Raw genomic sequence first — 25,263 nt, 5'->3', positions numbered from 1 at the left:
GAATTTTCTTTTCCCAGCTGATAAGGGCTTCATGGCTGCTGGTCACAGTCCTCACTCTGACTTCTAGCCAGTTGCTGGCACTATCATTTGTCACAGAACTAAAAAATTAGAATATACTATAAAGTTAAACAATAATGTTACGCATGTATGCTTTCCCCTTGAATTCTATTTATAAATTATTCTTACCAATTATAACTTAAATTAAGATTAAACAGAAGTAATATGTACAACAGTATTGTTTTTAATAGTAAAAAAATATATAAACTTCAAAATGTCCAACAATAGCAAAGTGATCCCGTATGATTATGGACATTCGTACAACAAATATTAAAAATGGTGTAAGACGAGAGTAGTCGATGTAGGTCAATGGAACAGAAGAGAGCGCCCCGGAAGTAGACCTCCACATATGCGGTCATAATTTCAACAAATGCACGAAAGCAATCCAATAGGTGAAGAAAATCTTTTTCAACAAATGGTGCTAGAATAACTGGTATCTAAATGGAAAACATTAACCTTGACCCCTGCCTCGCATCATTCACATAAGCTGACCTGCACTGCAGTATAGACACAAACATAAAAACTAAAACCATAAAGGGAAATATAGACTACCACCACGACTTGGGGTGGGCAAAGGTTTCTCAGACAAGTCACGGAAAGCAATACGAAAAATAATATGACTTGTCAAAATTTAGAAATTCTCATTACAGAACACATCAAAGAATTAAAATGAATAGCAAGTCACAGACTAGAGATAAAGATTTTAAAAAATCCATACATGACAAAGGACTGGTACCCAGATGTACAAAGAACTCCAACAACTCAATGAAAAGACAACTCATTTTTTAAAATAGATAAAAGATTTAAACAGCCACTTCATGAAAGAAAATATGCACTTGGCCAAAAAGCACATGAAAAGTGCTCAACATCATCATATCACTATACACCAAGCAGGATGCCCGAAATTTAAAAGAATGACAAAATCAAGGATATAGTGCAACAAGAATTCTCATATATTACCAATGGAAATGTAAAATACTACAACCACCCTCAAAAAGGTTTGTCAGTTTCTAACAAAGGTAAATACACACCTACCTTACAATCAAGCCATTCTACTCTTAGGCATTTATCCAAAAAAAAGAGGGGAGGAAAATAATACATGTGGGTGTGTATGCGTGGGCATGTGTGTGTATACACACGTGCGCTCAGACGTAATGCATGCATATGAATGTGTGGAGATATATAGATATACACACACACGTGTACACACACATACACAAAAAGACTTGTAGACGAATGTTCATACAGCTTCATTCACAACAGCTAAAGAATGGAAATGCTCCAGGTGTCCATCAATAGAACAGGGAGACTACAGTACATTCACACAAGAAGATACTACTCCACAATAAAAAAGGAATGGCACAACCGAATCATACAGCAACCTGTATGCATCTTAAAAACAGTATGCTGAGTGAAAGAAGCACCGCACGCAAAAAGTATATATTATATGCATCCATTTATATGAAATCCTAAAACAGGCAAAACTAATCTACAGTGGAAAAATGAGAACAGTGGTGGTCTCTGGAAGGATGGGGGTTGGGAGGTTACCGACTACGGAGGGTCACGGGGGAACTTTCCAGGGTAAGGAGGGTGTTGTATAATCTACGTCATGATAGAGGTTGAGCTACACAGATGCATGTGTTTGTCAAAATGCAGCAAATATACATTAAGATGTATGCATTTCATCGAGTACAAATTTTTCATCAAAGAATGCTATAAACCAATAATGAATCCTAGTTGATGATAAGCATGTGGCGTAGTTATAGGAAATTTCCTGATACTGGCAATTTACTTTGAACTGTTTCAAAAAAATTAAGATGAATTAGTGAATAGAGAGAATGATAAATAAATGGATAGATAAGTGAGAAAGCCAATACAGAACAATGTTAATAGTAGAATCTAGATGACAGGTGTAGGCCTTAACATTTAGATTCCTTCCATTTTTCTACATGTTTGCAATTTTTCATGGTAAAAATTTTCATAAGATATTGAAAAATATGGTATGAGAAGTATATTTACTGACATGGAAAGATATTATATCTATCTTCTGTAGATATAGGCATAGATAAAGTTAAATATAAAAAGCAAGCTATAAAAGCACATCTACAAAATTGTCATATTTTGGTTTTTTAAAAGGAAAAAAATACATAGAAAGGAGGCTGGGAAGACAACCACGACCAGCACATTTGGTGCATTTAGTGACTATATCTTAACTCTGCTTCACAGAAGAACACCACATTATCATTATCCATCTGTAAAATAAAGCAGTGGCAGTCCCCTGGATTTACCTAGGCCATCTTTATTATAATTTTTAATTGCAAAGCACATATGTATTTCACAGTCTCCAAAGAGCGCTAGCAAAATTAGGGCAGCCTAATGAGGCTTTGTCTGATCAGCCTCAGCTGGGTTTCAAGGTCTCTTTCTGCACGTGTCCAGGTGCCCTGAATGTATCTCTACCACAGCATTTTCCACTGTTTTGCAACTGTATATTTCTCTACCAGATCATAAACTACTTAAAAGCATGAGCTACACTTTGAAGTTTAACTTAGTATCTTCAGAGACTAGTACAATATTTGGCAACTACGGAACAGTTAATGAATGTTAAAATAATGAATAAATAAACAAGAGCCCCACCAAGAACCCTCAATTCACTCAGATTATACTAGAACAGAAATTCGATCACTAGGAACTTAACTTTGGATTCACCTATGACTGTTACCAGAAAAATCTTTTAGAATGAAAAAAGTCATGAGACAGTAAAATGTTGTCATTAAAACCTACAACTGGATTGCTAGCTCTTTGAAGGTAAGAGAAAGACCATGTTGTGGCTGGATTCTGACTCTAGCAAGGTCCCTAGGACAGGAGATGCTCAAAAACTGGGCTCAGTAGAAATCATGTATCAGACAGCTGACAGATTGAGTAAGAGGCTGACATTAGGAAAAGTTGGGTATGGGAAGGCTCTTCATTATTTTTGCAGCTTTTCTGTAAATCTCAAATTATTTCAAAATAACAAGTCTGAAAATGCTGACAGGATGGGCTCAAAACAACGTGCAGCGAGGGGGCCCTAGAGAAGCAGGTGGTGTGCAGGCAAACAGAAAGAGAGTCCAGCACAGGAGAACAAACCTCTCCATTCAGCTCCCAGGAACGGCCATGTTTTAATCCTTTCAGGTGTAAGAAAAATATCTGGGCCTCTCAAAAGGTTTCTGCCCAACAAAGATACATCAACTCTTTGTCCAAACTGATGTTTCCAATCCAAGTCACAACATGTCAAGAGAGAAACATAAAGGAGCGTGAGCAGAAATGCCTTTAAATCTATTTCTATGTACACAAAGTGTAAGGAGTAACTGCACCAAGTCCAGTATCTTTAAAAGCACTTCCAGCAGCTCTATGAGAAAGAAACGCAGAGTGCACAAACGAGGAGCCCTGGGGGGCAGTGTACCTCATGCTAGGCTTCTATTGGCCACCATTATCCCTTGCCCCAACCACTGTTTACTTGTTTGTCAGCCAAAAATGACAACAGAGGTAAATTTCACACAAGAATAAGCTCACAAATGGTGCTCTCAGTCTCCGAGGGCAGAAGTCACATCTGCTAATGTGCTCTGTACCATCCCTGGCTCAGTGCCCCATGAAGGTAACGCATTGATAAATGCTTCTAGTGGTGCCAATGGCTGAAAGGAGTTTGCTTCCCATTAATCCACTCTCCTCGAGTAATATTTATTAAGTGCTCATTTGTAAAGGGTAGTCCCATGCTAGGGACTATTTGTTTTCCTCCCAAAGAACGCCCACAGGGAGAAATTTTATCCCTATCCAAAAGGATGGAAAACTGTTGTTTTAAGGGTTTCTTGGAGTTTTCTTGGGGCATAGCTTTTGGGTAGTTTTTGGGGGAGGCTGGCTGGTGGGAAAATGGGCTTTTCCAACCTTCGAGCTGCCCGTTTGCTCTGCTCTGTCTCTGCCAGGGTCCAGACAATCCTGAGAAACTGGCCTTACCTTTTCCCAGGACTCAGTGGGTTCCAATTCCAAAGGGCCGATTTTTGTTTAGCCCAGAATTCTAAGCTCTGTAAGAATAATAGTCACACTTTGATCCTGAGAGCCTTTCTATGCAAGCACACTGCTGAATTTTTGGCATTGACTGTAGATCAGTGGTGTGTTGCTGTTCACCTAGAGGGAAAACAATGCAGCCTGTTCTTTCTCACCCCTCATCCTTTCTCCCATAGTGCCACCCTGGGGCCACACACAGCCACTCACTTACTCTTAGTACTGTGCTCTGATGAGGAGCTTCTTGATGGACCAGATCCCACCCCAAGATAGAATGCTAACAATTCAGGAGCCAGCCACCTAGGGAAACAGTGCTGGCTGGTGGTCAGACCTCAGTACACTTAATATTACCACACTACACAAGGAGGAAGGTCCCCAGAGTCTTCCCTCCCGATTACTGTGGCTACCTTGGTCTTTCCTAGCTTAGTTTCCAAGTTGTTCTTTCATTTATAAATGTTGCGCCCCTCTGAGACATTCTAAGATTAAATAGAAACTGAGTTACATGAAAGCACAGAGCCACAGAAAATTGTGCAGTCCTGTTACATAATCCTTACCAAGTTCCATCTCTTGCCTCCACCAGACCTTTTCGAAAGCCTGCCTGCCGAGTCCTCCCTGACTGCTCAGCCTTCCTACGCCACCTCCTTAGCTTTCACCCTGAAATGGCCCCTTCGGTTTTCATTCTATAATTTCTGTCTTCTCCTTCTGAATATTTCAGAACTGAAATGTCTCAGGAAAAGACACTCTTAATTTCAGTGTTACTTGTACTTCCAGGATCAGCAACACTTACCTTCACTGTTTATATATAACAATGTCTCTGGTAAGCGCTAGCCTGCACCATCCTTCTGCAGCTACTGATCACTTTCTGTCCCTGTGCCTCCAAGTCTCAGAGTGACAACTGTGCTTCTCAAAGTGTTTAAATATATGGGGGGGGGGGGGGCGGGGAGGAGAAGGAGAACAGTGGGAGCTTTCCTACAGGTCGTTATAACTTTTGAAATAAATAATAAAAGCATTACAGGTGCCCCTTGTTCATCTGATAGTCCAAAAAGTCATTTCCTACAAAATATGATATGAATCTAAGAACATCTACCACACCACTTAACAATGTATAATGATATGAAAATAAAAATACATTAGATAACTCCTTAATTATCAAATACTAATAAGTGCATGTATTGGCTGGAAATAAGTAATAAATGGAGAGTTTGGCTTAAAAATAAGATATAACATGTTTTGACTTTTTTTAAAAAAAACTTTCTTATTTTCTAGTGTCTATCTCATGCCTCACTGTCTTTCTTTTAAAAATGAGAGACCGCTTTCACAGCAAAGTATAGTGGCGCAAGTCACCAACCTTAAGCAGTGCTACTTTGGATAGAAAGACTCAGTTGGAAAAAAAGTACTTCTTGTTGAAGATTATAGAAGTCTCGTTTTTACTTTAAACACTACTAGAATGTCATTTTTGATTTCTCTTTTGTAGAGGAGGGCACATCTGTCCTCTCCTGGATGACAAAAATTGGTTTATAGGTAAACTGAAGAAGTAATGACCACAGTTCTAAATCTCTTCCTATATTATATAACTGGTTTCATATTTTTACGTTTTGGAATTCAGTACTCTATTAAGGTATGGGTTTTTTGGTTTGTTTCTTTTGTTTTGTTTTATGTTTTATTTAGTGAAAATACCTTCCTGACAAACTCAGTAAAAAACTCAGTAGAGCCTTGCAGTCACAGTCAATGTTTTATTAACCATCCTGTCCAAAAAAAAAAAAAAAATCAAACCTCTCTACATACCAGTCTGGTCGCTGTCTACCCTCTATTTTCTATAACCTCGTTCAAATTCTACCCCAAAAATACAGGTTATGTCTGTCCTCATTCAAAAACATGACTCATTAATGCAAATGTCCAAGAATCTGAGATCTGATCTTTGGCTTTCTGAGAAAACCATATGGTAAAACACCTTCAAATAAGTCTCACCAAATCTTGGCAGCCTAACAAACTCTTGGATATAGCATAATCTGTCTTATTTTATTAAAAAAGTTTTGCCAAGTCTCCACTGATACTATTACACTGTTTACATTTTTAGAAGCCCCAAATTATTGAGTGTTAGCTAGCCAAGAAATTTTTGTTTGTGGAGACTCCATTTATTAATAATGGCCTTGAACAACATGCAATTTTGTTGTCAGTCCAAAGTTCATGAGAACAACTACAAAAGCTCCGTTGTGTGCATACCAGGCACTGCCCAAGAGCAAGGAGAAATGGATCTGAACAGAAATATATCCATTAATGAAATCGAACCAATAATTAACAACCTTCTACAACTGAAACACCAGGTCCAGATGGGTTCACTGATGCACTATAGCAAACATTTAAGGAAGAAATTATAACCATTGTCTACAATTTTCCAGAAAACAGAAGCAGCGAGAACACTTCCTAACTTACTCTGCGGGGTAACATTATCCTAATATTAAAATCAGACAAAGATATTATGCCTCTCAAGAATGGAGATGGAAAAATTCTCAACAAAATATTAGCAAATTAAATCTGACACTGTATAAAAACACCCATGGGACAGGAGGGTGAGCAACAAGCTTGGCCTCGAAAGGCCTGGATTTGACGTATAGTGTATCACACAGTATTTAATGACCTTGAACAAGTCACTGAACTTTACTTTAACATTGACGACTGCCTACCTATTGTACAGTATTAAAGAAATGAGGGGGAAAAATGTGCAAAAGCACATCGAATTATATTATTACTCCAAATTCAGAAGCACTGGTTTAATGAACAGCAACAATGGTGCCCTGAGTAACAATGGTGCCCTGAGTGACTAGAGTCAGGGACAGGAGTTACCAAAATCAAACCTGTACATTTCACCTCAGATGGCTTCAAGTTCACACTGGGATTTATGGTCACAGACTACAGCCCCAAGCCTAAGTAGCCACCTGAAGGACACACAGGTACCACCAGAAAGTGACACAAACTCCCAGGAAAATGACTTAAAGATGACTCAAAGAAATCGAACTATGAGAGGTGAACACACACACATCTTACTGTTAAAGTGTAGAGCTGAACCTTGTTGGATTTCATCAACCAATGTCATCATAAAAATAATAATTAAAAAAAAAAAAAAAAAAGACTCGGATCCCGCAGATAGTGGTAGGACATCACATTTCTCAGGCACCAGCTAAGTTCTTGACCACACTGCCATCCCATACTTTTGCAGAAGCTGCTATTATTTTCCACTTGGTGTTCTAGCAGATTGCTTTACCAGAACCTATTATGTAGCCACCAATATATTTGAAAAAAGAAGATACACACACAAAAAAAACTCATTACTCATGAGATATATCACAGTTAATGGCAATTAATCAAATTTTTTTCCCTTTGTGTAGAAACCAGCCACATAAATAACCTCACTGGGATCAATGAAGCATGTTTCACACACCAACAACAACAACAACAAGAAACCAACTGGCAGAATGCTGCTCAGATTTTCTGGTGTGCTTAAAGAAAACCATTTTCAGAGAAAGGTGCTGTATTTCTATTCAAAAAAAGAAATCCATAATCTCTTTTCTAAATATGTTTTCTATACCATAACTACATTCTTTTACATATGTATACACACTTATTAACACAGATGCACTCGATTATAAATATACATATAAAAATTTAGACTCATGGAGAATAAAGAGTGAAGAGGTAAGTTCTGATTGGCATGGACAAGGACTCTGGCTCTTTTGTAACTATCCTTACTTTTTGAAGTCCTGTTAGAACCCTGTCTTAAATAACATGTCCAAGGAAAATGAGAAGGTTAGAGAAAATTAGAGGTGTAGAACAACCTGCACCATCAGCTGGAGCGTCTCAACTGACCAGGCCGGACTTGTACTAGGAAGGTCTGGCTTCATGTAAAAAAAAGAGAGACATTCAAACCAGCAGGTAAGCCACGAGATCCAGAAGCTTCTGCCCAGAGAAGGGAGCTTTAGTTAACAGCAGAGCCACGTGGATAGAACAGAGGCCAGGGTTCCAGCTCTCAGGAAAGGAGCAGGCGAAAGGGGCTCTGGGACTCAGGTGCGCAAGAAGGGTAAAGTCAAGTTATAGCTTTGAACATTTTTCTCTGTCTTTGGCTTTTTTCTCTTGCTGTTCACTCACTAATGAAGATCTCCAACCTCCCAAAATATAGAAACTTCTACCTCAAAATATAAAAACATATTTTCAAACCCTGTGTGTACTCACCTTCTCGTCACACCTCTAAATGAGAACCAGGAAAGATACAGTAATCACTTCTATTTTTTGCTTAATCACTATCTAAACTTGTTTTAACAAGTTCATACATTTGCCTTTTGGCATTTTACTTTGAACTGAAAGTTTCATCTTTTAATGACAATTCTAGTACATCAAAAAACATTGGGGAGGAAGGGAGGTTGATAATGAAACTTCCCTAGACAGAGTCAACCTTATTTCATTCTTAGGAATACCCAGGGAATAGAGCCAGGGCCGAGCACAGCATGGCCACCCTTATCCAGACTGCCTTCTCTGCCGTTGAAATGTTGTTGAGGTCAATTATCTTTACGGCTGGCCTCTTCTAAGTCCTGAAGGCAACTGCTCCTTAGTGCATGCTTGTGCCGGCCGGTCCCCCTTCCCTATAAAACAATGGAACCCCAGAAGGGAAGGGAGCTGCTGCAGAGTCATTTGAAGAGGCAGTTCCTGGATTCACACATGTACCGGACACTATCTCAGCCAGGGATTCTCAACCTCTACACTACTGATATTGTTAAAGAAAAAATATTTTGTCACTTGCTAAACTAGTAAAAAAGATTTCATTCAGGACTATTTCAATAGGTATAAAGACTCCAGCAATAAGGGAAAGAGATCAGGCTCAAGTCCGTATACAGCAAGGACAGCTGGGAATTTATACCAAAAAAGCAGAGTGAGTGGCTCAGTAGATGGAAAAGTACTAGGACAAGACATCAAGGGTAGGCATATTCTTACTAAAATGATCTAATAAGATTTTTACTAAACATAGACCAGGATGATCAGATGTAAGGGGTGGGTGGGGACTTTCATTATACTGACTCAACAGAATTGTTGCTAAAACTAGGCTAGGCGGCCCAAACACAGGATGGGGGCCAAGGCTGAGGCCTGGGTAAGAAGGACTGAAGGAGCCTAACTAAAGTTTGAGCAAGAAAGTCTTCATCAGCATTTTGGACCCGTTAGTTCTCTGTCTCGAGGGGCCACTCTGTGCACTGTAGGGTGCTCAGCAGCATTTCTGGCTTCCACCCACACTGATTGCCAGTAGCATTTTTAACTCACCTCCCTAATGTGACAATCAAGAATGTTTTGAGACAGAGCCAAATGTCCCGTGGGGGGTAAAATTTCCCCCAGTTGAAAATCACTGCTTTAGACCAAGGGTTGGCGAACATTTTTCCGTAAAAGCCAGTTAGTAAATATTTTACGCTTTGTAGGGAACATTTATGTTCTCTACACAAGGCCTTCTTTGTCTCCCCACCCCCCACTCCGCCAATCATTTAGAAATATATAAACTATTCTTATCTGGTAAAACATTAAAAAAGCAAGCACCAGGCCAGATTTGGTCTATGGGCCATTGTTTGCCAAACTCCACTTTAGACTAAATACCATTTTTAAAATAGATATAGACAGTATACAGATATTTAACAAAATGCATATTTACTTAAAACTATGATTAGGGTCTTACTAACTTTCTATCGATAGTATTATCTCAACTGACAGGGAACAGAATTTGAGGCAGAATTTTGCGGCAGTCCACAGTGTTTTTACATTAGAAAAGTATGCTCATTCTTAATAGCCTAGGGAAAACCTGCTCTCTCCCCTCTAAACATAACCCAAACCTGGCATTCCCAACCCTAAGTCTCAAAATCCCCAGCTATATATTGTTGATGCAGGGGTTTGCTTCTGTTTTTTCACTGACACTATTCCAGTTTATGTTTAACGTGTTGTTCACACTCTTTCTTCTTATCTGACATTCTGGAATACACCTCTAAAATTAATCTATTCCTGGCCACAGAATCTGTGAATATAAAATAGGTCACTGGGACACCTTATCTTTCTGAGGGTCAGTTGCGTGAATCCATATGCTACAAGTCCTCTCGGCTTTCGCCTCTAGAAACAAATAGGTACTAATATATTAACAGGATCGCCCTGGAAATGAAGACATGCTAAAAATGATCCCAGGAGTACATAAAGGTTACATACACCACAGCACGGCTACTGAACAGAATTTAAGGTTTGTGGTGCTTTTCTTTTTCATAGCTACAACAAATGCCGCTAGGGAAAAAAAATACTGGTCTAAATTGCCAGGAAAAGTGGAGAAAATATCTCTAAGCAAATGCAGAAAAACATGTCAAATACACACATTAAATATCCTATAGGATTTATCTGCCATATGCTTATTCCTCTTTGATTAAAATATCAATATTAAAATTTCACCTCTGATGCTGAGACCCTGAATAGTAAAGCAGCAACTGATGACCAAAAAAGAAGGCATATTCTTCATCTTCAACTGAATTTATTTTAAGTCATAAAAAGAATATATAGTCATTGAAAAAATATATGTAATATATAGTAAGAAAGTACTCAAAGTACCGCCAAAAGATACAAACTCTTTGTAAAGCTTTACTATCTTTCTACCCTTTTTTTATACTTTCTAATAATTTCATAAATTTTTAAACATCGGAAGCATAAAAAATGTGTGTACACATTTGGCAAAAGATTTGGCAAAGATACCAACAAATAAGAGATGTGTATCTTTAATCTCTTCTGTTCTTCTATCATGGAAATCCAAACAAAATTATGTACAAATGTGCTAAGTCATTCATCGAAGAACATTCCTAATTGTGAAAAACTGGAACAAGCTGTATTTAATAATAAGGATTAAATCTATATATATTCCATATAGTGGAATGAAGAACTAATAAAATTGGAATTTTTTTGGTGGGGGAATTTAATGACAAAATTAAATTTTGATTCCTGCTCTTTCCATTAATATATCCTGAGCATTTTTCCAAGTTATTAAGTTCTCCAAAAAATCTAATGCATTGAATTTAGATTTCAGATTTATAGAAGATTGAATGGAAGGAGATTAAAGATAAAAATTCCTTTTTTCTTGGTATCTATTGCCAAATCTTTCGTCGAGTGTTCTAGCAATTCATACTTCCACCAGCAGATTCTGGAGACATGTTAGGGAGACTTTAAGAAGATATATTCTTAAATTAACAAGTACAAATATCCCTTCCTCCCCCAAAATAATAAAGAATCATAAAAGCAATCATTTACATTTTTTAGATGCCTGTAACTATAACTAAAATATACAAATGATGGCTAATTTTATGTAGAGTGACTAGAGACAAAAAAGGGTAAGACTCCCTTCAAATCCACTGTATTTATTTATTTATTTATTTTAAAAAGTACTGACACATTGATCTGCGAATTTACTAAAACTGTCTATGATCACTTAAGAGGAAAATCATCCTAATATGTTGAGACTCCTAATTACCACTCGGTGTCCCTTCTCCCCTTCCTTATTAATAGAACCACAATTTTGTACCAAGAAGCAAAGAACTAAGTCAAACAAAATTATCTACAAGCCTCCACTGGAGCCAGAAGTAAGACTGTGATATCGTCTGGTCGATGAGTATGAGAGGAAATCCCTGGAAGGCCTTTCAGGAAAACCCCTAAAAGCGGGGGGCGGTGGGGGCACATGTGGGTGATTAGACTTCTGGGAACCATCTTGACATGAGAATATGGGGGCAGGGATCAGACCCAGGAATGTGAAGCAGAAAGACAGAGGGAACTTGGCTCCTTGGTAATTAAGGAACCACTTTACTAAACCTAGATACCCTGGTTCCAAACTTAGATAATGAAGAAGAAAAAATAACCCTCTCATTTGTTTAAGCCATTGATTCCGGTAGTTACTTACGGGTGAACCTAACCTTAACGAATACATCTATCCCCTGCTAGAGTTATTTCACAAAGATAAGCAGCAGGTAAAATTGGCAGAAATCAATTAGCTCATTTTAATACTCATTTAATCTTCCATACGATCAATATCTATTCAACACCTATGCTGGGGGAAACACAGAACTAAATAAGATGTAACTCATAGTCTAAAAGAAGCAACTGAACAATTGAAACAAAGTATGATGAGTCGAACAGCAGGGAAAGAATGCATGCTATGGCAGCACATAAAAAAAAAAAAAAAAGCGTTTCACCCAGACTGTTAGAAGGTAAAAGGGATCAGAGAAGACTTTTCAGGTAATGTGAAATTTAAGTTGAGACCTGAAAATGGAAATGGCAGTGTTAGCCAGGCCAAAGGGGTAGTGAGGGAAGAACATTCCAGAAAGAAGAAAGAGCGTATGCAAAGGCGCAGAGGATAGAGAGAGGACATGACCCGCCGTAGGCAGTGCAGTAGTTTACTACGGCTGAAGCGCAGCACTGGAATGGGAGTGAGAAGAGCACTCTTCTTGGCAATTCCTCTCTGCCCAGACTAGACTTAGATTTTTTAATTGTTCTTTTATTAAAATAAGTAAAAATTAAGGACCAAAAGGGGTGAAACTAACCAAAAGATATCATTTTTATTTCCTAAGCCTCAAAATGTCAGGTACCACCTGTACTCTCCCAGCTCTCTGCCTCATGGTGAGATCCTTCAAATGTCTGAACCATCCTGTTCCTCACATTTGGTGGCGCTTGCTCAACAGCAAAGTGGATAACGGAGGGTTTGCCCAACCCTAGATGACTGACCATGGAGGGTGAGGCAGAGAAGTGTCATGATCAGATTTACTACTAGGAAGAATAACTCTCTGGCAATAATATAAAGAAACAGATAAAAAGAGGACACTAATAATAACAACAGCGGAGACAAGAGATAATGAAGGCCCGGACCAGAATGCTTACGACGGAATGCAGGTACGTCTAAGTGTGCTTTCAAGAGAGATTTAGAAAGTGAGCTCAAGAGGACTACAAGATACGCAGGGGCAAAGAGGGCAAAGTGAAGGGTAATCCTAGGTTTCTGGCTTAGACTACTGAGAAGGGAAGGCTCCAGAACACAGTAATTAAGATGGCATGCTCTGGGAGTCGGTCCATCTTCACTGACTAATAGTTTTGTGACCTTGGGAAAGTTACTTAAACTCCATATGTTTCAGTTTCTACGGCTGTATAATGGGAATAATAGAATCAACCTCAAAGGATTTTGTGAGGAGTTACAAGAAATTTCTTAGAACAGCACCTGACACATAGGAATTGCCAGACAAGTGTTATCTACATAAAGGGTGACAACTTAGGCCACCCTTGAAAACATCAACATTCAAGGGATGGACAAATGAAAAAAGACTGAGAAGGAGAAGCCAATGCGATGAGGAAAACGCACCAAATAATCATTCTAATAAAGTTGTACCATAAAAATTAAAGAAACAATCAAAAATGAGAATGGCAATGAGACGAGGGAAATATATCATGCATAGGGAATAAAGAGATTGGAAAGAAAAGGTAGGGACAAAAAGATCTCAATAAAAAATAATGTTCCCTAAGAACCAGGGCTTAAAGTTTTTTACTGATTTTTATAAATTACCTAGAAGAACCACATAATGATATCTCTTAAGTTCATAAACATCAGAAAGCTCTTTTAGTGAGCAAACTCCTTTTCCAATGAGGACATGCTTCAAGAAACGCTCAGTAGGCAAGAAAGAATCATATTTATTATTCAAGGAAAGAAATCAGGACATAATGGCTTCGGTGAAAAATAATACAAACTGTTATTTTGCAAATAAAATTCTGGGCCCAAGCCTTCAGTTGCTGAATTAAAAAAAATAAAAATCCATTTTAAATCATATCACTTTGGGGTCTGAAAGAAACTCAAGAGACATCCACTGGTCCAGATCACAGATAGATGATTTTGAAGAACTTGTTGAAAAGCAGATAACTGAGTTATCCAAGACCTACTGAATCAGAATCTCGGGGTATAAAGTTAGGAAAAATGTATTGCTTTATGAAAGTTTTGAAGTAAGCTCACCAGGTAATTCATGTGTACATCAACGTTTGAGAAGCCATAATCTATTTGCGCAGGAGAAAAAGGGCCAGAGAAAACGAATGACTTGAACAATGGTACACAGCTAATGACAGTGTCCAGAGCAGTTCTCAAGCCTCAACATTCATCAGAACCCACTAGAGGGCTTGTTAAATACAAATTTCTGGGCTCTACCCTCAGAGTTTCTGATCCAAGAATTCACATTTCTACCAAGTGCCCAAGTGAGGCTGCTGCTGCTCATCTAAGGACCATACTTTGAGAACCACTGTTCTCTACTAAAGTCATCAGAGAATCTTCTCTGAGTACATCAACTCAGAGCAGCCCTGTGCCCTTAAAGACCAAGAAAGGCAGAGTATTCCGAGAATGATGTTGAAAATGAAATAGAAAACATGACCAACCATAAATTATATACATTTGTTCTAAGTCATTTCGGTCAATTAGAAGACACACACAGAGCTGGAAAAGATCCAAACTAAGCTATAATGAAAGTTATTGGGGTCACGGAACATGTGAAGAGACAAAAACGACTGAATAAATAAAAATACTAAATTCACAAAAGAAAGTATAGAATTATGAAGAGATACTGCAGAATAAACAAATTTCGGAATAATAGCATTAAGTAGCTGGTTTGAGTATTTGACTGTAAGAAGTCCTTTTGTGTTTTTACTTAAAAATATATATATATATAGTCCAAGACCAATCTTGAGACTAGATTTTTATTCAAAATCATTTTGAAAATGGTTTCCCACTGGTTCCACACAAAACCAGCGAGACCACAGAGAAACATTCCTCACTCGCCACCACAGTTCTGCATGACTCAGACACGCCAGTATTGCATGAGAACGGACAGCATTCTAAGGCTGCTTCACGGCTACCCTTTTCTCATGGAGACAGCTCTCAAACCTGAAATACTCTATTCAAATCTGTAATTCTCTCAACAGCTCAGAATAACTGCACTTGCCTCCATCCACCTGCTACTCGTCTCACTGTTGTGAGGACACATCCATAATCCCTAACAGATGGATTCCATTGACAGCATCGCCACGGGACTGTCATACACATTTTACACCATATTGTCCTCAATGCTTTCAAACCCATTTGCCACTTCTGGTCCTTGCTATGCTACCTTTAGTATTCGTTATTATTTCCGCCAAAGAAAGTAATACACCTAAGCGTTAGATCTTTTCATTATCCATGTTACTCCTATACCCACCTAAGCACACTCTACCCTCTACGTGTGATAGCCCAGGCTTTCATCTTAGGTACCATATTTGCTTTTGCACCTTTCAACCTCATCCCCAACAACCTCCTTCTTCCCAAAATAACCACATTTCTAAGGGCGTAATACTTAGTTTTTGACCTTTTCAGAATCAGTGTAAATATCACTCTATCAACACATAAACTGCATTTTAGAGCTAAGTGGCAAAAGCAGGTTTCAAATAACTTCTGCTATGCAGACAGGTGAATGATTCAAGCTGGCTAGAGATTTTCCCAGGATTTATTTATCTGGCTATTCTTTATTATGAGAATGTTGATTCTGCTTATGGCCTTGAAACTAAAGCTTCCTAAAACATTAGAGGATCTCTCATTTGCCGAAGTTAACTGGGAAAAGTCTTGTAACAGGACTTAGACACACACACCTGAAGACCAAAACTCCGAGTCTTGTCATAATCAAATCCCAAATATAAAAAGTCACTGCCCACCAAATACTAACATAAACTTTTAAAAAGGCTCCATGGCTATGTACAATTATTAAATCTTAGTTTAAGGTGAGCTTCAAATCTAAGTAATTCCCTCTAGTTTCTGAAATATATTCTTAATTAGAAACAGAAGTTATAAGAATTCTTACATAGACACAACAGCTGTTTATGACTGTCTGCTTTTTTTTCCTTACCCTAAACTGTCTTTAAAAGTATAAACTTCCCTTCAACAAATAGTGTTGGGAAAACTGGATATCTACATGCAAAGAAATAAATTTGGACCCTTCTATTACACCATATCCAAATATTAACACAAAATGGATCAAAACCCTAAACTTAAGAGTGAAAACTATAAAACTCTAAGAGGAAAACATGAGGGGAAAGCTTCAAAACTGGGTTTGGCAATGATTTCTTGGATATGACACGAAAAGCATAGACAACAAAAGTGAAAAAAAAATTGAATATCAAAATTTAAAACTTCTATGCATCAAAGGACATATCATAACACAATGAAAAAGCAAACTACAGAACGGAAGAAAATATTTGCAAATTATAAATCTTATAAAGGGTTAACATCCAGAATATATAAACAATACCTACGAACTCAACAACAAAAAAACAAATGACCCAGTTAAAAAATTGGCAAAAGACTTGACTAGACACTTCTCCAAAGAAGAATATACAAATGGACAAAAAGCATATGAAGAGCTGTTTACCATCACGAATCATTAGGGAAATGCAAACCAAAACCACAATGAGATACGTCACATCCATTAGGGTGGCTACTATCAAGTAAAGATGTGAAGATGGGAAGAATCTAGAACTCCTGTGGACTAAAAGTGAGAATGTAAAAGGATGTAGCCACTGTGGAAAACAGTATGATGGTTCTTCAAAATATCAGAAGTAGAATCAACATATGATCCAGTAATCCCACTTCTAGATATACAGCCAAAAGAGGTGAAAGCAGGAACTCAAACAGATATTTATATACCCATGTAGAGCAGCATAATTCACAATAGCCAAAAGGTGGAAGCAATCCAAACCTCATCACTGGACGAACAGATAAATAAAATGTGGTGTGTGGGGGTGGGTGTGGGTGTGTGTGTGTGTGTGTGTGTGTGTGTGTGTGTAAATATACATATACATACATACACTTATATGTGTATGTGTGTATACATAAGTGTATGCATGTGTATATGAACAATGTACTATGATGCCACCTTAAAAGGGAAGCAAATTCTGACACATGCTGTAACATGAATGACCCTGAAGACATTATTCTAAGTGAAATAAACCAGTCACAAAAGGACAGATACTGTGTGGTTCCACTTATATGTAGTGTCTAGAATAGTTAATTCATAGAGACAAAGCGGAATAGTGATTGCCAGGGCTGGGGGAGGAGTAAAGGAGGAGCTGATCTCAGTGTGCACAGAGATGCGGGTTTGCAAGATGAAAGCATCTGGAGATTGGGTGCACGACAATATAAACTATACACTTAAAAATGGTTAAAATGGTAAATTTTATGTTACGAATATTTTAACACAATTTTTAAGAAGTGCAAACTTAATGGAATATTTCATACCAAAAAGTTAAATTATTTTAATAAGGAAACAAGCATCTGAAGTTAATAGCCTTAATTTATAAATCTATTGTTATATTTTTGTTTTATACCAAGTATATTATCTCTCAATATTAACATGCACAGAATGGTAGTACCATATTATAAGTATCTTTTAAAGTAAAGGTATAATTTGTAGGATTGAAATATCTAAAACATAACGCTTTATACACAATGCTTACATTCTATATAATTAATCAATTTGGAGGACTGAACGTACATAGTAATGAAATAACTTCCTAGCAAAGCATACTGCTTCATGTCACGTTAACATTCCCTTTCATTTGAAGGTTTCAAACAGCTTCACAAATATCAGAGCACTAGAAAGAAAGCATTTCATCTGTCTGAACCATAAATTACACAGCAAAACCTTCATAACAATGTTTACTTAAAAATGCTGGGCTGGAGGATAAGTGTAACGTAGCATAAGATTCCAGGGGCTTCCAATATGAACCTTCCCTATTACTCTTCGCCCTCGATGTGAAGATTCCTGCAGGACAACTTATTAACAAATCTGAAGAGTAGATCTTTCATAAAATTTAACATTTGGCATCTAGATGTCAAAACAGATTTACCTATTTGTCTCCAGGGAAAAATGTATACATATTTAATTTAGACATAAAGTTTAAAGTATAGTTTTATTCAATTATATTCTTAATTTGATCTAATAATATGCTACTTGAAAACAGAACCCTGTGTCAAAATAGTATACTAAAAAATATTGGCATTGTTTTATCTAAAGTAAAACTCGAGGAAATAACTATGCAACTCCTTTAACTAAAAGGATGCAAAGGTTATGTAGAGGCAAGACTGCCCTGAAGGTGTCAATCATTGTTGGTCCTTGTAAAAGATGGATTCCTACTGCCTCCTACCATTCTGATTCTGATTGTGACACACCATACTGGGACCTGGTAACTTGAAATTTTAATGTGCAGTTTTAACAACCACTCTAATAACATTCTGAGAAATAAATGGAAAACACACCACCAGTAAGATACAAATTACAAAAATCTTAGAGATAAACCTTATAAGTTTAGATCTCGTCTTATTTAACCTGATTAATATAGGAACCCTTTCTACAACACAGACGATTGATCAATTGATTGATTTTAATAAGAATTCCAACACTTACATAGTAGTCAAATAAACAATGTTTCTCTGTAAGCTATGAAGCCAAGCCTAATCACTTATTTTGATAATACTACCATTGTTTAAAACTTAGAGTCACCTCTTTTTAGAATTAACTTTCAATAAATACAGCATTCAACACATATTCAAATTACAAAAGGAAAAATGGATTTCACTATGTTATTGCTTCTTCTGGGTTTTTTTAAATCAAAATTAGAGTTCCCAAGATTCATCATCCTAGTTTCAATGAGTTCAGACTACTTCCCAAAAACACCCTCACAGGACTGAGATTTGCCACTACAGAAAATTGGATGTTTAAAAGAAGGATCAAGATGCAGGAAAAAATTTTTGATGTTTTGAGTAGAGAACAAGAATATATCTTCTCGAGAAGATTTGTTTTGAACAAGATAATGTTCACTTGGATAAGTAAGTTCAACTAAGCTTTTTTAAAAGTATATTACTGAACAAAAGTATATTATTGAACTGGACACATATCAATAGTAATAAGAAAAGACATTACCTGTGAATGACGCTCTTCAATAGCCTCCTGCTGGGCTGTTTTTGCTCACTTTACTCTTTCAGAGGGGCAGAAAAAATTTCTCCAACACTTGGCACAATTGGAAACTCCAGGAAGACTTTCAAAATCTATAGAAGAGAATAAAAAATGCCCCACGATCATGAATAAACTGCAAAAAAACCAATCTAAGTTTCGCTATTTTTTACCTCCTCCCATTTACCAATGCACCGGTTGTGCATTGAGAGTATTTCTCCTCAGACTGCACTTATCTTTATCATTAAAAAAAAAAATTATAAGCAAAAAGTAGGTCTTTATTTGGAAATCTGAATGCCAGCCAAAAATGAGAGACTCCCGCTGGGTAGCAGAAAGTAGAGAAGAAGGATTCTTGCATCCTCCAAGAGATGTTAAGTAATTACATACTTCTTTTACAAGGGAGAAAAAAAAAATATGAAACTAAATAAATCCATATTCATGCATCAGCAGCATCATTTTAAGTTAATGAAAATAAAATATAAGCTAGCAAAGAGAGGACCACAGCAACTTTCTAAAAACATACAATACTCCCCAAATAGTCCCAGGTACCTCTGACCTATCTAGGCATTGACAGTTGAAATTCGGTTTTTGCCATCCCATGGGCAAAGTTTATTTAGGTCTTAGACATACATCTCATATCATCAGGCCTAACTGGGAAGACAAGTTTCGCAACACAAATATGTGGCTTAATCCCTATGGAGCAAGCAGAAAAACATGAGTTTAAAGAAGGTTGGGAAACTATCCTACCTGAGAGAAATACAGGAAATACCTAGAGGTGTCTAGGATTGCATAGCAAAAAAGACTATCCCTAAACACAGATACAAAAGGCCAAACCTAATGGAAATGCTAAACAAAACCACAAGAAGCCAATATTCAATGTAAAAATAGGGGGAAACCAGAGAAATTTTCCAAAAACAAAGTTTTTAAAAAAAGAAAAACAATAAATACTATAAATTTAAAGCATGGAAATCATTTAAATGTCCAATAACTGGGGGAAAATTAAGTAAATTTAATATGACATAATTTATTCAACCACAATTTTGTCGGCCATCAAAAATTTTGTTTATAATCAAATGGGAAATGCCAATTATCATAAAAAGAAAGAGTATAATGTTGTAATTACATATGACCACAACCACTTATGCGAAAGCAAGAAACAAGATGCAACTTGTTCTGAAATAGTTATAGTATTAGGTAAAATATTTCCCCCTCTTCAGATGGGCGAAGGTCAGCAATTCAAGTCAGAGCCTGGTACAATAAACACATCTTTTCGAAATCTCTGTATAAGCATTTCCCAAGCCCCAAAGGAGGAGCTGCTCATAAATGTAATAATTTTTCTGCAATATTCCAACATATTAAAAGATGGCTCCCTAACAAGTGACCATAAGAGGTTCTGAACATATGTTTTTGACCTATAGATGCCTTAAGAGGCTTGGAGTGTAATACCTTTTCTTTTAACAAATGTTTCATGAATGGGAAAAAATTGGGGGAACCTTGATGTGACCTAAATCTTCAAAACTAGGCACAGTAGAGGTAGTGACCAGACATAAAAAGAGCATAGTGCATGAAAAGGATAGCATTTCATACTCAAATAAACAAATTCTTCATATTAAAGTTTCTTTGGTATCTTCAAATGTGCCTCCTTCACTCTAATCAATTAATCATTCATTAAGTGCCTAGGGCCTTGCAGTACATAATTCATAATCAAATCTCTGGGCATTTAATCGCATGAGGTTTATCCAGTAACAGAATTCTACTTCTTCCATAATCCCATATGAACAATTTTATGATCAAGTGCTGGAGAGATACAGGCTCTTCTACTGCCTCCAAAGAACTACAGATTGCTTTCAGATGCTTTTCTGGCAATTTCAAGTCTCTCCTCATTCTATGACTCCTGAATTGTGGAACGGCCTCTCTAATCAATGAGAAATACCTCTCTCATCTTAGTGTCATTATCATATATCCTCCCCTTACACTCTTTTTAGGGACTCACACACGAGTGCTTTCGCTTAGGTAATAAGGCTTCACTGTGTATCATTCAGGACTTTACTGGGAGCCACTCAGATTTTACCACCATGATTCTGTCAGCAGCCATGCTCGGCAACTTCAAAGGAAGCCGGGTCCTTTGACAGTAATGCACAGAATGACATCGAAAGCAAGGTTAAACGGAACTCAAGTATATAGAAAGGACTTTCCGAAAATTCACTGGGTCTTGATAATGCTCTTGGTTGTCATCTCATTTAAAAACAGTATATGTCTCCTGCTAAAAGGGGAGAATTTGGCAGTTAACAATTTAGCGACACTCAATCTCTCCCCAAGCAAGTGCTTTCCTTCTAACAAAACATCCTACCTCCCATAATAAAATCATACCCAGGCTCACAATCCTTCCATACAATAGCTGTGTCCCAGCCCTAACTTCAGTGGAGGAACAAAATGTAAAGCTCATCTCCAGATGGCATAAATTCAGTGAATTTAGACCTCTACTGTGCTGAGTTCAGAAATTCCCTAATAGATGGGGAGCACACAAAAGGCACAACAAAACTACCAAATGAACACGGGGGGGGGGGGGCAGTGGGATGAAAATTAATATCTACATCATGGATTTCTCCCTCCATCAGTAAAACAAATGCAGGAGGTGTGGATTTATCCGTAGCACTATATTAATTGACCTGTGTTATAATCAGGTGCTTTCCTATAAGATAATTAACAAAACAATCAATGAAGACAGAAGTCTCGAACAATTCAGTAAGTGTTCAAATACATGGAGTCGACTATAAGCAAATTGAGTAATTTCATTCTCCAAAGGAGCCAGACTGAGACACAGGTTATAATCCCATGTGGAAACTAGCAGAGTAGAACAAAATATTCTATGTAGGCCCACAATCGTCACTGATACCGTGAAGCATATTAATAGTAACTCTGAGTCTTAAAATGGATGGACCTAAAAGCAATTCCTGAATTTTACAGATGACAGAATTGAAGCAGAAGGAGGCTAAGTGACCTTTTCAAAATTAAGTAGCTGGTAAACGGTAAAGACAGAGTAGAATCTCTATCTTCTAACCCACAGTAATGTTCTCCTCCACAATAAGTTCACGAGTCCTCAGTCATCTATCCATTATGCTGATTTCATTCCTCCCCCTGAACTGCAAAACTTTTAAAGCCTTGGGAAAAGTTGAATTAAATAAACCTTCATACTTCAATTTCCATTCAATCAATCCCTGAGATTTTTATATTAATTATATAGGATTTTCTTCTTTACCCAAGAAACCCAGAGTGATTTGGATGACTTTGGGAGAGTCTCGACCACGAAACAAATTAGTGAGCTGCAGCTTATCACAGAAGATGAAAAGCAGGCACAAAGAGAGATTACAGATATCTTAGAAATAAATCAAGAATACTGATTTATTAAAATGAATGAAGGCGAACAAAACCAAAATCCAAGTACTAAAAAGAGGTATTTCCCAATGTGACAATTACTTGCAAAATATTTCTTAAAGAAAAAAAAAAATGTAGTAGTCAATGCTTTTTAAGGTTCTGTATTCAAATAAACTTGGCAAATGCTGCATTCTAAATATCCCTCTTGAATATTCACAAAGCACATTATGTGCATAAGGCTGAGAAGGCCTGCAGGACAGAGACCTGCTTAGTTTAGGTTAATGCAGCATTTACCAATCTTATTTGACACCTTTGGTTTGCAGAGCTTGTACTGACATCCTGCAAGAAACATTTGCTTTTACGTTTTGAGGATTTTTTTTAAATCAATAATCGATATTGAATTTTTTCGGATGCCTTTTCTAAAAAAAGGATCATGATTTTTTCCTACTTATATTTAGTAAGATGAATGCCATTAATACATTTTATACTACTGAACCCTTCCTGCATTCCTAAAATAATCTTCACTTGTTATGACGTATTATCCTTTTAATGTATGCAAAGTACATATTAAATGTGTTATCTTACTCAATTTTCTAAGCAACCCTACAAGGCAGGTAGTACTATCATGGCTGCCCCACCCGTCCTCACTGCTCTTCAAACACACTTAGCTTGCTCTCACCTCAGGGACTATACTACGCCTGCCAGTCTTGCTGTTTCCTCAGACCCCTGTCCCTAGATAGCGTCATATATCATTCATTTCTCCATTACTGTCTCCACTGACATGTCCTCGAACGGACACCTTCCCTGTCTACCCCACATCAAACAGAAAGGACATGCCTTCCAATCCTGTCACTCTACCCTGACCCTGTTGTATTTTTTTTTGTAGTGCTGTCACCACCTAACATGTGTTTAATGTTTGTTGATTTCTATTCTATTGCCCCTCGTAGAAGGTAAGCGCCATGAGAGCAGGGGTTTTATCTCTGTTCGCTGCTCACTTGGCAGCACCAAGAATGCCAAGGCCTGGCACATAGAAATCACTCGATATTCGTTCAATGAATAAATGGGTAAGTGAATGAATGAATACCCATCTTATAGACAAGAAAAATGAAGCTTCAAGAGATTAAGTAAATAAAATCATGCAGTGGCAGAGCTAGAACTAAAACCCAGTTCTAACTTTCAATTCTCTACCCTTAATAATTAAGACAAATGACAGGTGATTTTAGGCCATATAAAATACTTATAGTCTTAGAAATACTGAAGCGCAAGTTAGCAACTCCACTAAAAGTCATCAGAAAACTGTATAGATAATCCCTGTACAAGGCAAGCAGAAGAATTAGAGGATAGCTTCCAAAGAATTCCTTGGAAATTACGGGATTATATTAAGGCAGCTCTGCTCTCTCAGTACCCACAAGCCACACACCAAGCATCACGAAGCTCTGACCTTCATCCGTATGTGTCCTTGGATATCCAGAAGACAAAACTGGATCCTTCTGGGCCGAATGACCATTAAACATATGTTTACTACCAGGCTGGCAGACATAGTTCTAGAAGTGTTCTCCCCCAGCAACTAGCCATATTATGTACAGTACAGACACCAACGACCTGGGTTTGAAAAATTATTTGCTCTTTCTTGGTTTCTTTTTAGATTTCAAAAGGCATTTTACAATGAGCTATTCTTCATGTTCTTTCCCTCTTCCACCATTGGGATACCTCCTTGAACCAACTTTAGACTAAAAATAAAATTTTACAAATCTCCATTTCTGACATTACAAAGTATCTTTAATTTTTTTTTTTTCCAGAATCCAGTCAAACCCTGTATTTTGGAACTGTGGAACTGATTTAATGCTGTAATGTGTCCAATTTGATTCCATCAATGTAAAGCATAATGAGCAAAGATTGAGCTAGTGAGGCATAACTAAATGTGTTGAACCTGTGAATTTAAAAGGCAAGGTTCATTTATGTTATTGCTAAATAGTAAATAAAATCATTTTCCAACAGTTCACTATTAAATTACAGTAATGTCTCCACCAGCACACACCTGAGGAATGCCACAAAAGGCCTTTTCTAACCCGTTTGTTCTATTGTTGCGCGTAATCTCCTAAATATTTCTCTAGGTGGCTTCTATTCAAAGGCAAATGGAAGGCAGTAAAATTTGTGGAAAATGTATTCAACTGCTTAAAATACACCGACCAAAAGATAAAAAGATTTTAGAGCTACACAATGAATTGTGAAATTATATCTCCTTCACTACGTCTTCAGTGTCAACAATAGTTAACAAAACTGACAGACTGGTCAAGTTTCAAATCACCTACTATGCAGAGCCCAACTCCTCCATCTCAAATTCTCACCTTGGTCAAGGCCAGAGTAAACGCCTGTCCTTCACATTTTTACACAACAGTCACTTTGTAGGCCACAAATACAAGCTCTCACACCAGAGGGAGGAGGAAGCAAATTCCAACGCACTGGAAAAATTTCTGTTCTCTGGAACCAGTCTGTTGATTGTTCCCTTGATTTTCTCGGCTGTCAAGATAGTGAAAGGAGGAAAAGAACCTTTCTATAAAACTGTAAAGCGTAACCAGACACATTTGACCTTTAAGCGATTCACATGGAGAAAGGTAAAATAAAACTCCCATTAAGGTTTAAAATTTAGCTATGGAAATCATATGCTAGCACTTCGCCAATACATTCCAAGTTTTTAATAAGATTAGTAAAGTGAAGTCAATTGAAGTCAATTTTTATATTTCGCAGG

General features: G+C 37.3%; 1 protein-coding gene across 8 annotated transcripts in view; it reads right to left on the bottom strand.

Annotated features, from left to right (window-relative positions):
* FAM160A1 (family with sequence similarity 160 member A1) overlaps positions 1 to 25,263 on the bottom strand; it is a 197,720-nt gene that overhangs the window by 122,025 nt on the left and 50,432 nt on the right. For 6 of the 8 annotated variants that reach the window (XR_004954867.1, XM_036233550.1, XM_036233551.1 and 3 more), the window contains one exon: positions 19,110 to 19,234. The gene's annotated coding sequence lies outside the window, so the exon portion shown is untranslated. Of the gene's footprint in view, positions 1 to 19,109; positions 19,235 to 24,862; positions 25,035 to 25,263 lie in introns of all 8 variants that reach the window. The other 2 variants (XM_036233552.1, XM_036233553.1) reach the window with 1 other exon arrangement.

This window comes from Rousettus aegyptiacus, unplaced genomic scaffold, assembly GCF_014176215.1.
Source record: "Rousettus aegyptiacus isolate mRouAeg1 unplaced genomic scaffold, mRouAeg1.p scaffold_m13_p_16, whole genome shotgun sequence".
In the NCBI taxonomy this organism is placed as follows: Eukaryota; Metazoa; Chordata; class Mammalia; order Chiroptera; family Pteropodidae; genus Rousettus; species Rousettus aegyptiacus.
This window is presented reverse-complemented; position numbering and strand designations above follow the sequence as displayed.